The 17634-nt window shown below is 40.1% G+C and overlaps 1 protein-coding gene across 3 annotated transcripts in view; it reads left to right on the forward strand.

Annotated features, from left to right (window-relative positions):
* apba2b (amyloid beta (A4) precursor protein-binding, family A, member 2b) overlaps nucleotides 1-17634 on the forward strand; it is an 86676-nt gene that overhangs the window by 9287 nt on the left and 59755 nt on the right. For 2 of the 3 annotated variants that reach the window (XM_085270237.1, XM_085270263.1), the window contains exon 2: nucleotides 14797-14847. The exons of the other annotated variant lie outside the window; for it this stretch is intronic. The gene's annotated coding sequence lies outside the window, so the exon portion shown is untranslated. The remainder of the gene's footprint in view (nucleotides 1-14796; nucleotides 14848-17634) is intronic. 3 annotated transcript variants of the gene reach the window in all.

Consider the following 17634-nt stretch of genomic DNA (forward strand, 5'->3'; position numbering starts at 1 on the left):
TGTCTTTGTTATTACGCTCAGCGTCTTTTAGTTTACATTTTGACTGCACAATTGTGAGCTTTTTGTTATGCACAAAAACAACATTGTTTTCTTTTATTTATGGAGCATTATTATTTAATAAATGCTCATAATTTATTTTTGAGTAAATTTTATGTACATCTGCTCTATGTTAATAAAAGTGCCTGTGTGACATCTGGGACACAGCTTTGACTAAGAACTCTCTTTTTGTTCTTACTTTATGGCTTTAAAAAAATATATCGAGATATATATCTTATATCGCCATCCAGCTAAAAAATATCGAGATATGAATTTTGGGTCATATCGCCCAGCCCTACTCATGATGTCAGATCAGCATCCTGATGTGGCACACCTGTGAGGTGGGATGGATTATCTCAATATAGCAGATGTGCCCACTACCACACATTTGGACTGATTTGTGACCACTGTTTGGGAGGGATGGTTATATTGTGTATCTGGAATGAATTTTAGGTCTCTACGTCCATCCCATGGGGAATGGGAGCAAAAACAAAAGTGTTGCGTTTATATTTTTGTTCAGTGTAGACAAAGGAAAAGATGAAGAAAATAACCAACATATGTCAGCTGTTGGCTCTAGATGTTATCCTTCTCGTCAACAACAGGCTTCTTTCGTGTTCCTCTTGTTCGTTTGCGAAAACCAGTCTCCTGATTGCGTGAAACTTTTCTTCACCTCCTTCAGTGCATTAGTGGCCAGCACTTTCAAGTAATCAATTTCAAAGCACTGACGGACGAGTTGAGGCATGAAAGTTGGCGAGAAATGTTTCAGGCCAGAAGGAAGTGTTTACACGCTCCTGTGTTTTCAAAATGACACCATGCTGAATCAGGTGTGAAGAGCAAGAGCATATTGTCTGGAGCTCTTCAAAGCAGACAAGTGGCGTCTGCTACACAGGTATATTATCTAATCGAGGCATCTTCAGTGTAGTAATTAATTTATTACATTCTTTTAATAAAAATACAATGAAAAGATATTGATGGGAGGATGAAGGGGAGGATGCTGAACTAAACTGGGAGACTGGCTCCAGACAGAATTACTGGCCACATATTCATGGATTAGAATTAAATTAAACACACAAACATATAATTAATTCAAACCTTTTAATGAGCTTATTAGAAGAAAACCTTGACTTTCAAGACATAATGTGTATATGAAAGCATGAACTTCGTGGAAAAAACAAACACAATGCAGTAATACCAACATTAAAAAGGGCATTTTACACAGCAGTGCAAGCATTTTACCTCTTTTTGCACGTACCTGTGAAAATGTTGTATAGCACTTAAAAGTGTGTCCCTTCGTGCTGTTCCCTGGTTGGATTTCTGAACAATGAGTCTGTGAATTATCGAGTTTATACTGCATATTATGTCTTCCAAATGCGACGGTGTCTCCTAGAATCAGCGAGGTGATACTTACACATCATTTCACCTCTCTTTATGGAATTAGCATGCAAATGAGTCCAAATCAGTTTCACACTCTGTGACTAAATCAGGTCACATTGGGAAGAAAGCAAAATGGCAAAGGAAGAAAGAGAGAAAGAACGAAAGAAACTGTTCTCCCACAGTGCTCGGGTGAAAGAGAAACCCATTCATAGCTGCATTAATCATGGGTGGCAATAAAGAATGGCTCTGAGGCGGCGCTCGGGGAGGGAGGAAGTGAGAGAGACGGGGAAAGGAGCAGCATTGAAACCGTCGTATTCGTCAACTGGATCTGCCTGAATTCAAACTGTCCTCTGTAATTGAGGTCAGGGCAACTTAAACATCTGCTGAATGTACAGTAAAGTAAAATGTGTTTGCCCTCGTCTAGATTTCTTAGGTTGTTTCAGATTATCAAATAAAAATGAAATGATGATTTCATTTATTAAGGGATGAGAAACTCTTCCTGTCAGTATTTTGTAATACATGCTAAAATAATGTTTTACATACTGTATGTTCCTTTCCAACTTGTCATGAAGTTACCAAGCAGCATTATTGCAGGGTGAAAACTACTGCTCATTAAATAAAAGAAACATTCAAAGGCTTCAGAGCAGCAGGTCTTCACGTTTTACAAAAGACTCACAAAAAACAGTGAGTAAAATCTGTTCTGTGTATCACACACATGCCAGAGTTTATCATAAGAGGAGGTTATGGAGAACCACAAAGGTTGTTGTAGAAGCTCTGCTTCTTTTCTGTGCATTTTAGTATTTTTAGGTGTTTTCACTATTTTCTTTCTGCCCCTTGTGCTACTGTAACAAATGAATTTCCCCAGTGAGATGTTATGTAAAGTCCATGTCTGATGCGTACAAACCTGTCCAAATTTTCCATGGCCCTAAAGTAATTGAATGACCTCCAAACCTAATAATTGTATGTTTTGCCCTTGGCATCAAAAACTATAGTCAAACATTCGTGATAGCTTGCAATGACTCTTTCCAAAAACAGATTTAAACTAGGGCTGTTCGATATAACGATATATATCGGATGACGATATAAAAACATCTATTGTTTCATTTTACGCTATCGTTTGTTTCGTGGTGTCGCAAACTAAACTGTTTACGGCAATATTTTTTCATCGTTTTGATGGTCATTGTAGCGGCTATATTAATTTCTTAAAGTTCTCTCTTTCTCTTATATTTTATATAACCACACTACAGACGGAAAAGCGCCCGTTTTTTTGCGTTGTGGTTAGCAACAACGACGGTAACAGCATCGCGTGTCCGCTTGTTTATGTTCCACATAAACCTTTCACAATAAAGCTCAAGATCCTGTTGAGACTTTTCAAAATAAACTGAATCACGTGAAAGAGCAGATTATTTACGAATGAGAAGTAAAAAAGAGCCGCCAGGGCCCTATTTCAGGAAGCCGGTTTAGAAAACTCAGAGTGAAAAACGATACTCAGGGTTGAGTAACCCCGAACTGTCCAACTCGGAATATTCGGTTTCAGAAAGGCTGATAACAATTAGTTCAATCAACGCGGAGTTGCTTTAACCCCAAGTTAAGCGCGCGCACGAGGATACATAAAGCCCTGATTAGTGGAGCACAGATTAAGCGAGTCACCATGGAGACGGAGGGAAATTCAAATTCAAATTCAAATTTTTATTTGTCACGTACACAGTCATACACAGTACGATATGTAGTGAAATGCTTGGACAACTGCTCGTGACCTAAAGAAAACAAAAAAGGAAAAGGCTATGAATAAGATAGGAAATAAATATGAAAAATTAAAAAGGGTAAATTTAACTAGTAAGGAATAGAATATAAATTAAGGTTAAAAATGAAATAACTGTACAACACAAATTAGAATGAAGGGTAAATTTAACTGGGAAGAATAAGATAAAGATAAATATATAAATTAAAGTTGAAAATAAAATAACTGTACAACAAAATACACAATACACAATATAGAACTATATAAGAATGTATGAAGAAATCTAAATATGAATAAATATATACACAATAACAGCAGCTGTACAAGTATTAACCGGAAATGAAGAATATAGTGACCAGTGTTGTGCAAAACCAAAGTCCAGAAAGTCCAGTGTGTGTGTAAGAACCATATGTGTGGGTCAGTACTGTGTGGTGGTGTGATTGAGAGACCGTATCGCCTGCGGGAAGAAGCTCCTCCTCAGTCTCTCTGTGTTGGTCTTCAGGGAGCGGAATCGCTTTCCTGACCTCAACAGAGAGAACAGTCTGTTGTTGGGATGGCTGAGGTCCTTCACGATCTTCCTGGCCTTGGTCCAGCACCGCCTGCTGTAGATTGAGTGCAGGTCAGGGAGCTCGGAGCGGATGGTGCGCTCAGCTGACCGCACAACCCTCTGTAGAGCTCGTCTGTCCTGCATGGTGCTGTTCCCGAACCAGGTTAAGATGTTTCCCGCCAGGATGCTCTCTATGGTGCACGAGTAAAAGTTCCTGAGCACCTTGGAGGGCAGTTGGAAGTCTCTTAAGCGTCTGAGGTGGTAGAGACGCTGTCGGGCCTTTTTCACCACGGTGTTGATGTGACAGGACCATGACAGGTCCTGCGTGATGTGAACTCCGAGGTATTTGAAGCTGTCCACTCTCTCCACTGGGCACTCGTTGATGACGGGGGTCTGGTAGTTCCTCTCCTGCTTAGTGCTGAAGTCCACTATCAGCTCCTTTGTCTTACTGACGTTTAGAAGGAGGTTGTTCCTCTGGCACCAGTTCTCCAGATTCCTAATCTCCTTCAGGTAGGCCGTCTCGTTGTTATCAGAGATCAGGCCCACCACGACGGTGTCGTCAGCAAACTTGATGATGGTGGTGGAGCTGGTAGTGGCCACACAGTCATATGTGTACAAAGAGTACAGCAGGGGGCTCAGAACACACCCCTGGGGGGCTCCAGTGCTGAGAGTGGTGGAGGCTGAGACATGTCCGCCCATCCTTACTGCCTGTGGTCTGCCAGTTAGGAAGTTGGAGATCCACTGACACATAGATGAGCTGACTCCCAGATGCTCCAGCTTGGTGGTGAGTGTGGAGGGAATTATGGTGTTAAATGCAGAGCTGTAGTCTATGAAGAGCATTTTAACATAATTCCCCCTTCTAGTGTCCAAGTGAGTGAGTGATGTGTGGAGGAGATGAGAGATGGCATCGTCTGTGGAACGATTTGGACGGTAAGCGAACTGTAGTGGGTCCAGTGTGTCTGGTAGTGAAGAAATGATGAAGTCTCTGACCAGGCGTTCAAAGCACTTCATCACTACTGAGGTGAGGGCTACAGGGCGATAGTCATTGAGAGAAGCAGGGTGGGGTTTCTTCGGGACAGGAACAATGATGGACTCTTTGAAGCATGTGGGGATCACCGACTGAGATAAAGAGATGTTGAATATCTCAGTGAACACAGGAGCTAGCTGGTATGCGCAGTCTCTTAGGATACGACCTGGGATGCCGTCGGAAAGAAGACGCGGTCAATGTATTTTACAGCGCTTGAGGCCGAAATTCTGATGGCAGCATATGCCGATAACATGCAAATTCCGCGGAAAAAAAGTAACACAGCCTCAGCTGCAAAAGAAAGGGAGCATGCATGGCAAAACATAGCCGACAGAGTCAATGCGTGAGTGTTAATTTAAACATTGATCTAGGGATTTCCACCCATTTAACACGTTATTTTATTATTTTTTATTTTATTTTTTATTTTATACATTTGATTTTGTGATGTGATTTGAGCGCAGGTGCAACCCAACAGGCCCCAAACGTTCCTGGCAGCAAGTAAAAATGAAATATAAAAATATAGTCCAAACAGGTAAGGTGTAATTGTATTATGAGCCATAGTGCTTGGTCTGTTTGTCCGATGTAAATCAATTGCAGTTAGAGGCTACATTAATTTCCCCTCTGTAAGCACTTATTGAAATTATCTGAGCACATTACAAGTACATATTTGCTTACTCTGTATGCTCAAATGTGACCCGTTATAGCCAACAGAAAAAAAAGCGGAGGCCCGAAAAACAGGTGGGGGTCCTCCACCACCACCACTCACAGAGGCTGAGCAGTTGGCTTCCACATTTGTGATAATGTTGGCAGCATCACATATGATCTTCACAGTGCAGAGAACACAAATTAGCATCCATTACTATAATGAAATAATCTGTTAGTTTGAAATGCTACAGGGAACTATGTACCTGTACATTAATGCTGTGGAAAGACTTCCTGTTCACATAGTCTCCTTCATTTACTGAAGGAGCAATGATTGGAATGTGAGTGCCATCTATACAGCCAATCACGCCTGGGAACCGTGAACATAAATGTAAAATTTAAGTAGTAGTTCAAATATCACCACATCATGAATTAAGTTTCGTTCATCCTGATACCTGCAATTTTGTGGCATCCCTCCTTGATAAATCTTGTGGGTCTATGACCGGGGAACACCACAAACCAGTACAGGAGACGTTTCAGTGCAACTGTAACATTCCTGACTGCCCGACAGACGGTAGCCTTGGAAACGTGCTCAGCGTCACCAATATTATACAGAAAGCTCCCGTTTGCAAAAAACTGAAGTGCAATACAAGTAATATGTACAGAACTGAGAGAATGTCCGCGATGTGTCACATGAGCAATATTAGGCCTGAGGATGTTATTCAAATAAATTATAGATTGTGCTGAAAAACTGTAACGTACACACAGGAAATCATCAGGAAATGATAAAATGTCCAAATGCGCTCTAATCACTTTCTCCCGGCGGAGAGCTCTGCGGAGAATTTGGGCTTCAACATCTACTGGCTCTTCAAGGAAGGGGCACGCCATGTCTGACACTTCCTACAGTCAGGTTTCTGACAAAGAGGCGGAGAAGGTCAGGGTTAGTAGAAGTAAACCTGCTAGGGGGCAGGTTAGCTTCACGGAGTGTGTCGTCATAGTAACTCACTCAGTATTAATCTAAACTCGCTTTGTGAAACCGAAAACCCAGAGTTTTCGTTAACTCAGGGTAGAGTTTGCACTAAACCGGCTTCCTGAAATAGGGCCCAGGTGTTAAAAAATAAACTCAAACGTTAGAACAGGCTAACTACTTCAGGCGTGTAATAAATACTCACAAAGAAAACGGCGGCCTTTACAACTTATGTCTAAAAATGTATAGTTTCATGCATCGGTTAAAACACTTGACTCCAGCTACACGACGCGCAGCTGGAAACACTTCCCGCAAGTCGAGCTGCCCGGGATTCACAGAATTTACAGAAAATGTTACATTTCTGTGATTTATATCGTTATCGAGACGATAGAATTCTTATATTGGGATATGAGATTTTGGTCATATCGCACAGCCCTAATTTGAACGTTTGTGGGTGATTAAAAGCATTTAACACGATTCAAAGTTACAGCTGAGATCTGTAATTACTGTCTGAAAATAGACTACAGTTTTGACTGGCAGGTTTATTAACTTAATGTTCACAACCTGTAGCTACAATTTGATAATGAAATATGTCACTGTCTTCCCATGTAGAGTTATTTCAGAGATCGGGGCTTCTTCTGTGATAAGATCATCTGGGCCAGACTGAAGAAGGTGCCTTCAGAGACATTAAAAACATGAGAGCATAGGTAGACCAAAATTAAGAAGCAGCTTGTTCTGGTAGTGAATGCTGTCACACGGTGAATAATGGAATGAATACTTACAAAAAGGTTTTTTAATACAGTTGAAACCCAATAAGGAATATTGTCTTGACAGCCTTAAAATAAATTGTAATGAATTTCTTTTTTGACTCAGCAGAGCTCCATTTATTCATTGTAAGCTGCTCATCACTGGCTCTCAGCAGGTCTCTGCATCTCATTCATAATCCCAAGTCATCATTCTGACTCTTATTCAGGACTTAAAGCCTTTGCATTGTACTTGCGTGTACTGGATACCCCTTTTAGTTATTTTTCAATAGCAATAAACCCTCCCGGGGTTGCAGGATGCATAACTGTGCCAGCCAAAGACATTTGCAGTATTTTGCAGATGGTTGAAGTTTGCCTTTTAACTTGTGTAAAAAACGGTGAATGCCTGTGTTTTCCTTGCCGAAGCCTAACAACATAATTTTGAACCTAAACCTAACCAAACAGAAGAAAACCAAAGTAAGTTCAAATGAAAAAGACTCAGAACTCCTGTCTTCATGCTGGTTGGTCATGTGATTGTGCCATTCACAATCTCACCTCCCTCCTAAATCCGTAATAACAGGATATCAGTGTAATTGTCATAATAATGCCCTGTGTCGAACTGTTATGTTAAAATAGGATGAGACGAGCCCAGCATCAGTATTTGACTAGCTCGGACTGATTTTTAGTATTTTTCCCTTGTTTCAGTTCAGACACTGTTGTTAGTATCCGTGCAAACAATTGTCTTATGTGACATGTGAATTTCAATTTTTTGCGCAAATGTGCATATTCCAAAAATCCCTATTGCAGCATTTTCAGACCATATAGCATAGCCTGTCAATCCCACTTCTAATACTAAGTCTGGTGCATTGAAAATAACAGTTACAGTTAATAATGTCCATACCACGACCCCCAAACACCACAACAGTGATGTTATATAATGTCAGTGTGTGATGAAAGTCTTGGCTAGCTAGCAAGAATTGACATTTCCATGGCCACTGATGACATTGTCCTTCAACTCCTAAATGAAAATTGCAGAATTAACTGTAATGAACTGCATGAAGCTGTAGTTCCTGAGTGCGAATGCACTTACATGCCCAAAGTATAAGTGAGTATGGACTTACATGGCTTGAGATATGCATAATTGCATGTACTTCTTATCGAGCATTTAAATTATTCCTAAAAACAGTCAAGTTTGTTCATACAAAAGTGGAAATATTGGTATTAAAAGATGTAATTAGAAAACCAGGAGTTACAATATAATAAGCATTTGGCCGTGATTAGAACTAGAGTGTGACCTTGGCGCACCCATTTTAAATTTGGTCCCGCTGTGTTGTGAGTCATAAAAAGAGCTCTGTCCCTCAGTATGCTGTCACTTATGTCATCAGTTAGACTTTAGATGCATTCACCAAGCCAGCTCATTAGCTACCGCTATTGTCTGAAGAGCAGCATGACATTAGCATTTAGATGTGCAGAGAGCCTCACCTGCTGCTGTCATTGTTACAATGTGCAGGCAAGTTCACGTTGAGTAAATTGATTTTCTTAGCTGCTATTCCATAAAGCAATGTTGTCTAGAAGATGCAGACGTAAATGTTTTTTATTTTTCTCCATAATGCAACCTTGTATTGTTATTCAAGCATGATGAATGCGAGCCGGGCTGATTTTGTATTGCATTGGAGTACAGTGCTAGCCTCTGGGCCATTATTTCTATAGCCACGCATGTTTGTTGATAGGCAGCACAGATTACTGTTCATCGTTTGTGTGATAAAGCTGAAGGAACGTAACCAAATTGATGTTTCATCTATAGTGTCAGGCTTGCTCTGGGAGAAAAGCATGAAAAAGTGGAAGAGAGAGAGAGACGAAAACAATGTAATTCTGAAACCTTTTTATAAAAATGGCGCAGATGAGCTGGCAGCTTTACTTACAAAGGATTCTTTTCCTTCATACCTGATCATAAGACGTGTTTATTCTCAGTGAGATCAGCAACTCCAGCTTGACTCAGTGTTGACAGTTGTGCTTAACCCTGATGATCAGTTTACTTAGATTTTGACTCAAACATCACAGAGTTATCGTAGATTTACTGTACTGAAAATATGTCTTCAAGTCTTGAATGTTCAACTGTATAGTTTGTCATGATGTTCTGAAAAAGATTTGAAATACTTTCCTTGTCCATGACAATATACCTCAGACCCTAATGCATATACACCAGACTCACACTCCTTGATGCATCTCTGCAGTGCCATTCTGTTTCTTTGGATGTTTTGTTATAGGTTACGTGTTATAGCAGGAAGGATGCATTTAGATATAGTGGTTTTCTGCTCTTGAGCGCACCTAACTCAAGGTTGGATGTGTTTGGAGATGCTCCTTTGCATACCTTGGTTGTAATGATGTTGAGTTACTGTCCCCTTTCTCATGACCTCTGGCATTAACAAGGCATTTTCACCCGGAATATTTTCTCTTTTTTGGACCATTCTCTGTAAACCCTACAGATGGCTATGGGAAAATCCCAGTAGAACAGCAATCTGTGAAAATTCAGACCAGCACGTCTGGCACCATTAACCGTGTCACACTCAAAGTCGCTTAAATCACCTTTCTTCACCATTCCGAAGCACAAATTGAACTTCAGCAGGCTGTCTTGGCCATGTCTACATGTCTAAATGCAGCCGTTTGATTGGCTTAGCAGATATTTGCATTAAGGATCAGTTGAATAGATGTCGCTGGAGAGCAAACGTCTTGCTATAATGACTGCAGGGTATATATGCGTGTCTCTGTACCTTATCTCGCCTTGAATGAAAATTTGCATGAACATCATCACACGTACAGTGATTAACATCTAAGCCTTTTTTTTTTTTTAAAGACAGATTTATTATAAATCCAGATTCTTTGGATTTTCATATATTTTATGTTATTTCATCATCCCCCTGAGAATCCTATGTCGCGTTTTTTTCTTCTACTTATGCATCATACACAGGCTTGTTTCTCAAAACAGGCCCATTCTGAGCCATCTATAATCTATAACGCTCATCAATAATTTTGTTGTTGTTGTTGGTAGGGAATGACTGCCTTAGCTTTTGTTTTCCCACGACACGCTGCAACATTTTAGAATAACATCTGAATGAAAAACAGGACAGGAGTCAACAAGTCTGGGTGTGTGTAGCTGTGCCAGGATGCCGAAAAGACAGTCAGTATTTCAGTAATACTCCTGAGCCTCGATTATGTTGTTGTGCTTATTCTTTTGTTGTCATTTTACGGTACACTGAAGGTTTATTTTGGATGCTTTATATAATCCACAATCATCAAAGGACAATGCAAAACACAAACATCTGGTTTAAATGAGGACTGCAGTCATGGATATAATCTGCGGTTATCGCTTGTGCTTTATGCACGCTGGTGTGCTCAGTGGCAGGAAAGAAACTGGGAACTGTATATTGGAAAACTGTGAGCATTCAAAATTAGATTTCATTTTTTTCGGAGATAAGCAGCTAAAAAAGAACAGAAAGTCAGTTGAAAATAAAATATTGGTGCCTCACATTGAATGTAGCACTGCAGACTTGAAAGGTGCACGCCCTTTTAGAGAGTACTCACACTGAACCAACCTTCAAGCAAATGATGCTCACATCACTGGGAAACTGAATAAAAGGTAAGTAATGCTGCATTGCTACACTGCACATTTAAAATCTGTTGATCATTTAGGGAATAATAGAATATTCAGACAGACTGACAGAATATGTGACTAGCTTTCACTAAACCATTCTGTTTCCTGTTTGCTGCTTTCTACAATGAGGTGTTTTTTGTTAAATTTTGAACACTATAAAATAAAAAGCAAAGGTTCAGGGTTTCTATAAAAGACTATGCATCTGTAGACACACAAACTAGAAACCCTGAATGTGTATTACACTAGATAAAGCTAATTGCAGATGCACTGCATCAGAGAATTTCCCGTGCCTTCTGATTGTGGTTCAGGAGGTACTTAAAGGTCATGAAAGAGCTTCTGTACTTACGCCAAAAAAAAAAGAAAAACAGTATGTGTGTTTGGTCTTACACGCTGAAATCGGAGCTGCCTGTGCTGACCTCTCAGCCTCGGTCGACGTGAGTTAGCTGAGGAATACTAATGAGAGAACTGGGTTTCAGCTGAATGGATAATGAATTTAAAAACAACAACACAAGTTGTTGTCTCAGTGTTCACAGCGCTGCTTTGTCATTATGCTGTTGTGATGGTAAACCCTCTATACGGCAGCATAAAACAGAATCGGTGGAATAAAGTATTTGCTTTGGCTTAGCACTAACTGCTAAACATTGCTGCAGGTCAGGACAGCTTGTTTATCTGTGCTCTGCCTTTAAATCCCACTCAGTTCACCCTCTGTTCAATCTTTAGGTGCCTTAGGTCTGCAAGACAGAAAGGATTGCTTAGTTGTTGTTGTGGAAAAGGAGGTCAAGGAAGCGTGGTGTGAGCAAACCTGTATGCTGATGGGATGCTAAAACCAAGGAGAGGCCCATGCGAGGCTTCAGAGTGAGCATAATGTATGTTTTTTACCTTTCATGATAGAGGAGGAAGGGAGGATGGAGATCAGTGGGGTAGATTTCCTGCTGGAGATGAGCTCTGAGTGGATGTGTGGGTGTGGCTTCAAGGATGCTGTAAAGCTGTCAGCTTGCTTTTATGTGCATTTGCTTGTGTTCACCCATACAACATATGAGTAATATTGAGGTTCACTGGCTATCTACTGCTTTTAGCCCTAATTAATAATTTTTGCAGTGACTTCAATCAACAGCAAATCATTTTACATTTTAGTAGCTGCTGCCTTACTACGAATATTAACTGTGTCAGAGTTCTGGGCAAAATGCAGTTTTGAAATTTCTTCTTTGTGCTGTCAAACAGTCTGTCATTCCTGTCAAAAGTAAAACTGTCATGTGAATAACTGAAAGAAGAGCAAAGTCTCTGGATAAACTAAGGGAACTTGACATTTTCTGTTGGCATGTTTGTTCCCTCCAGTTTTTTTTCTCATACAGGTTTAAGCCTGATTGCTCTGTATTACCACCAGCCGATGTCACGCTCAGCTAGCGGAAATCAAATCTCTGAATTTGCATGGTTATTTTACCATCCTTTGACAGTGTGAGCCACTACTTACATTGAAGAGTTTGAACAAGTGCTGTTCTACATAGTGCAGTGCTGAGACTGAGTACAGACAAATAACACTGCTTAAATAGTAACTTGGAATAAGGGCAAAGCATGACCGTTTTTAATTGCACTAAACAAGCCCACCATTACCTTTGAAGAGTGGCTATGTAGGCTAATTTCCATCTACAGTAATTTCTAAGACTTGCAGCTGGTGGGGAGGTGTCTTGTAATACCATAAAAAATAAATGCCCTTAAAATATGTATTTAGTATTCAGTCACGAGTGCATGTGCATAGAGTTGCCCTTCTAATTTCTGGGTTGAATGCTCACAAACAATTATTACTTTACAGTAAATCAATTTGTACTTAGAGCTGTATGGCTTTGATAAGGCAATTAAGAAAAGCAGAAACAAGAGAGGCAAATATTTATGAAAAGTATTGCTTATGTAAGAAACTGAAAAACATGTGCTCTTGCCGCACTGGATCACATTGGCCTAAGTTAATATGGTGCTGGGAATTACACTAGTCCAAGGTTCCTAGATTGCTGCTGACTTGAGTTTTGTCTGCTATTGGAGGTTTGTTTTTCTTCCCCTGATTGGCCCGAAGTGTGATCTGCTGAGGGTTTTGTCTTTAACACTGCAGTGTGCTGCAGTATGAGTTGGACTTTTGGGACCAAAACAAGCCTCAGGGCTGCATGCAAGTAGGAGAGGAGCCATTGTAAGCTGTGCTAAAAAGGAAGAGACACTTTCACTGCTAACATGCATGTATTTGTGTCGTTGTGGGCACAAAAAATAGTGGAGATTGATACCATGTGAGGACTAAGACTGAGTTTGGGTTTCACCCTTGTCAAGGTTAGGCGAAGCATGTCATGGTTTATTTTGTGAAAAACCTTTTAGAGAGTTAGAAAGTCAAAGCAATTTCATTACGAGCACAGTACAAATTACAAGCGTGTGCTGCCACAGATAATGAGAAAATTGTCTCGAATGTATCCTTTGTATTTCAGAACAAATCACAGAATAAACACAGTGTCTGTTTTTCCTCACATTATTTTAGTAGCTCCTTTGTCTTCTGCCTTTCGCACAGGTATTGCTCATCTCTTCTCCCATGTGTCTGCTAAACTTTGTTTCTTTAGAAGAGTGACTCACTAAGTGTTCACTTGCAGTTCAAAAGCGTAATTTATTCCTGTCTTCGTTCTGTCTGTGCAACTTTTGCGAGATCAACAAGATATGTTGTGTGAGGACTTAAGAGTGTTTGAAACCTGCTGTTTTGAAGCATTTTTAGTACATCTTGTTCAACAGTACCTATTGCATTGGTTTCTTGAGCTGTTCTATTTTATTTGGCATAGAAGTGCCGCCGTTGCTGACTTCATCACATATTACACACACCAGTGCTTGACCACCTTCTTTCTGACCCCTCTTGCTTTTATCAGCACATCCCCCACTGACTGTCATGAAGGAGCCATTATACTGATGCCAGCAGTGTGTGTGTGTGTGTGTGTGTGTGCGTGTGTGGTGTGTTTTACGGTTGATCTGATCCAACTGCTAAGTGAGGACAGCAACCCTGAAGTTGTCACAAGAAGGACTCAGGCCGTGAGCACGAGATGTGACATGTGGGTTAAGCTTAGCAGCAGATGGTAAAACCCAGCTGATTTGGGGAGAAATTGCAGCTGAGCTAATGTTGCTGATTCAGTATGTCTTGCCACATCCATACCTCTGCCTGTAGAGAAAAGTCGTTGGTTTGATAGCTCTATTTGCTTTCTGAGCTTTTTGCTAAATAAAATTAAAGCCTTGAGACCAGCATAAGTTTTACTTTACAGTTTTCCTATCTCGTTGTGTAATTAAATCTATTGATTTTCTTTACCTTGAAATATAAAGCTCCTTGATCTTCTCCTGTATAAATAAAATTGAAAAAAGCTTTATATTACCCACAATTTGTATGGATCGTCTTCAAATTTCACAACAATATACTAAGCATTTGACCTTGAGCTTCATTGTTAGCACCCGAGGTCAAACCTTGAAAAACTGTCCGTACATATTTTGTTTTAATTTGTTACATATTTGTTTGAAATTTGCACTCCTGTTGTATTTCCTGAAGTTTAGGTGCGGTGTCGAGAGCAGATGCTGTGATTATACCACAGTGGAGATGCTTATATACAAATATACAAATGTTTATACAAGCCTTTTGGAACCTTCACACACACACACACACACACACACACACACACACACACACACACACACACACACACACACACACACACATATATATATATATATATATATATATATATATACATTTATATATTTTCAAAATGTTTATATCTCGACCTAAACCGATTTCCCTAAATAGCAAAAATTGAAAGAGGCTCTAAATCTTTGGATGCCTTATTTTCATTCAACTGCAAAAACCTCTGCTGTGAATTTGAGCCCTTATTCTCATTCCAGTATATCACCTCTCTGACCCAACAACCCCTGCTTGACATCATCACCACCCCCCTAATTCTCTGTGCATCCTGACAGGAGAAAGAAATCAAAGCTCAGTGTTCCCGCTGGATTGTGTCTTTCATGTGGCTTGTCAGTTTGATGCTTAGTTTTCTCCTTTTGTGTTCCAGGTCCTCCTTTGAACCAAATGCTAGAGCTGCTCTGCCTACTTAAAGATATCAGTAAGTTTTCTTTACTATGCCTTGGCAGGTTATTATATTGTAATGGTATACTGGGGAGTGTGGGAGGAAATTCTTATGGAGCCACATGAAGCATCCTACCAAATTGGTGAGACAGCTTAGACTTGGAGAATGTGCACTGCAATAATAAAAAGATGATAGGATGTCCAATATTGCAGCCTTCTTTGTGCTGCTACATTTGGACTCTAAGCTGGGAACTGAACCGAAAAGCATAACAATGAACCCTCGGGAGCTCCTTAACTTGCCTGGATGCCCACTGAGGTTGTGGTGTAGACACAAACAATGAGTAGAGGAGGGAATAAGAAGGAATAACAAAGAAAGAGGAGGGTGAAGAAATGTTATTCTGGTGGTTTGTTGTCTTTAACTAATTGTTAAATGTATCTTGAAGCTTGGATCTATTGTTTTAAAGCCTTTGTTCATTTTAATGCTGCAAATGTGCAAATCAAGTAAAACTTTTCTTGACTTTGAGGCGATTGAAGGAAGTGACACCAAGAGAGAGTGAAAGACACCGTTGATTTACATACGAGGGAGAGGTAAATACATTAGAGGTTTGCCTAGGCAACCGAAGCCTGCAGTGTCTTCTCGCAACCAACCGTTAGCTGATCCACGAGGAGCAAATTGGTTTGTATGTAGACACAAGGGTTTCGTTTCACACAGAGGATTCGCACACTTTAAACAGCCTCAGCATTTGTATGAATTAAGGCCATTAACTGATTTTCAAGCTATAACACAGCCATAGCTGACACGTCTTTTGGTTACGGCTGACTGAAAAACAAAGAGTAAACTGTCACACAGACTTACACAACTGTGCTTTTTCATTTTTATTTATATGGCAAGACAAATGTCGCCTCAAGGTTCTTTATATCGCAAGGTAAAGCTATAAAGAAGAGTGCAGTTTTGCTTCATTTACCACCTTGTCGCTGTGGAGTTTTTGAATTCAGCAGCTGTACTGACTGAGTGCCGTTACTGTTGATGATTAAACCTGTTAGCACCGTCTCTCACGCTATTGAGTCTAAAGTTGTTTTAGAAGAATACTTTGATAAATATTCACAAATACAAGCTGGCGACGGAGAAAGTGAGCAAAGATTATGTGCTGATGAAGGCGAAGGAGGAGCATTGTGGGACTACATCACTGAAGACATACCATAAGAAGGGGTGAAGAGGGGAAGATGTAAGAATACTTGAGCAATTCAAAGTGTTGTGAGCCTCTCAACACTGCCTTTCCTCATCATTTATTAATTATCTGCTAGAATATTCATCCTCCCTGGCACAGCACTGTTCTCCTGTAGGGAGGGAAATTAATAGAGCTCTGTATCATCCTGACACTCAACAGTGTATTACAGTCTTTGTTATTGTAGTCACTTGAATGTCATCCATCATTAACCAGTGTCCCCTGTCCACGTCAAGTTGTCCTCTTATATGATGTTTACTGTTGATTTTGACTCTCTCTTCAACAGTCAGTCTAAAATTAAGAGTCTTCATAGAGAGAGAAAAGATGGGCACCTTTCAATAAAAGAGGCCACACCCTTACGTCCAGTATGCAAAGGAATAAATCATATTCATAAAATAATTCATCCCCCTTAGTGTTGAATAAAGGAGTTAGGGAGTTTATAAATGGGAGGCTCTGGAGATTTTTTCTTTGGCCACAGAGGTTGCCACTTGGGACTAACTTTATCTGCACTATATATAATATAAAGAGCTGAAGCTTTAGACCTCTTTGATGATGGGTGCAATTAGAGTCAGCCAATGCATTGCAGGGTTGTGCGTTTAGAGTGCTATCTTTCTGTTGTACCTTACTAATTAAATCCTTTGAAGACGATGGGAAGGACAACGAATCATTAATATGTACACTGGTTCTGTGGTACAATACTGTGAAATTCTCAGATAACTAACCTCTAAATCATGACGGGATTTTGGTGGCACACTGTAAAGTCACATCTGTCATCACATATGCTGTTAACTGTGTAAAGAATCATTTGTATTTTTTCCTTTCTTCTGCTCTTCATAGTGCCTGCAATTATCTGAATACTGCAAAGAATCTACTGTGTATCTATGCACACTCGCTCAGAATCAGCCTATCTGGGTTGACTACCTGCAGTGAGTTCACTGTAGAGTCTGCATTCATTTATGCATTTTCCTTTTATTTCTTTAAAAAAAAAAAACAAGAAATGAAATACATTTCTAACAGCACTGGTAATTTTCCTTTGGCTCTGGCTAAAATCTCATTAGGGCACATTTCCTGAAGTTTCCCCTAAAGAAAGACCTTTCAGTAGAGACGATGTAGGTGAGCAGCTGGAAGCAGGTGAGGTGGGTGTGTTTTACTCAGGGTACAAACTGAAAGACTCATCAGGTGGGATGAAAGGGTCCTGAAAAGACAAAAACATGCACATTCAGCAGGGATGTTTTATTAACAGGTGACTAAAGCTGGTGATTGTGGATGCAATGGGTAAAATGAAGCCAGTGGCAGTGGCAAAAACGGCATCTCCATATACTTTTTTGTCAAGCACATTTACAGCCAGGTGGAAAATATTAAATGTCCTCTATGGACAGCCTCACCCTTCATAACAACTCTGAGGTGACAGTATATATATTTCCTGAGTTAGGGGTGGTATGTGTGTGTGTGTGTGCTGCTGGAGCAATTTTAATGGACTGTTTGACTATTCATTGATTGTTTTACATCACAGAAGTCTGCACTTCAGTTTTGGTGAGTGAGATTCTAGTTTTCTCTTAGCCCTTTAGATAGCACTCATAGATGGTAAGAAAAAAAAC

This window comes from Mchenga conophoros, linkage group LG1, assembly GCF_057382185.1.
Source record: "Mchenga conophoros isolate Kocher_MC1m ecotype Shallow Benthic linkage group LG1, M_conophoros_male_GT1.1, whole genome shotgun sequence".
Taxonomy (NCBI): Eukaryota; Metazoa; Chordata; class Actinopteri; order Cichliformes; family Cichlidae; genus Mchenga; species Mchenga conophoros.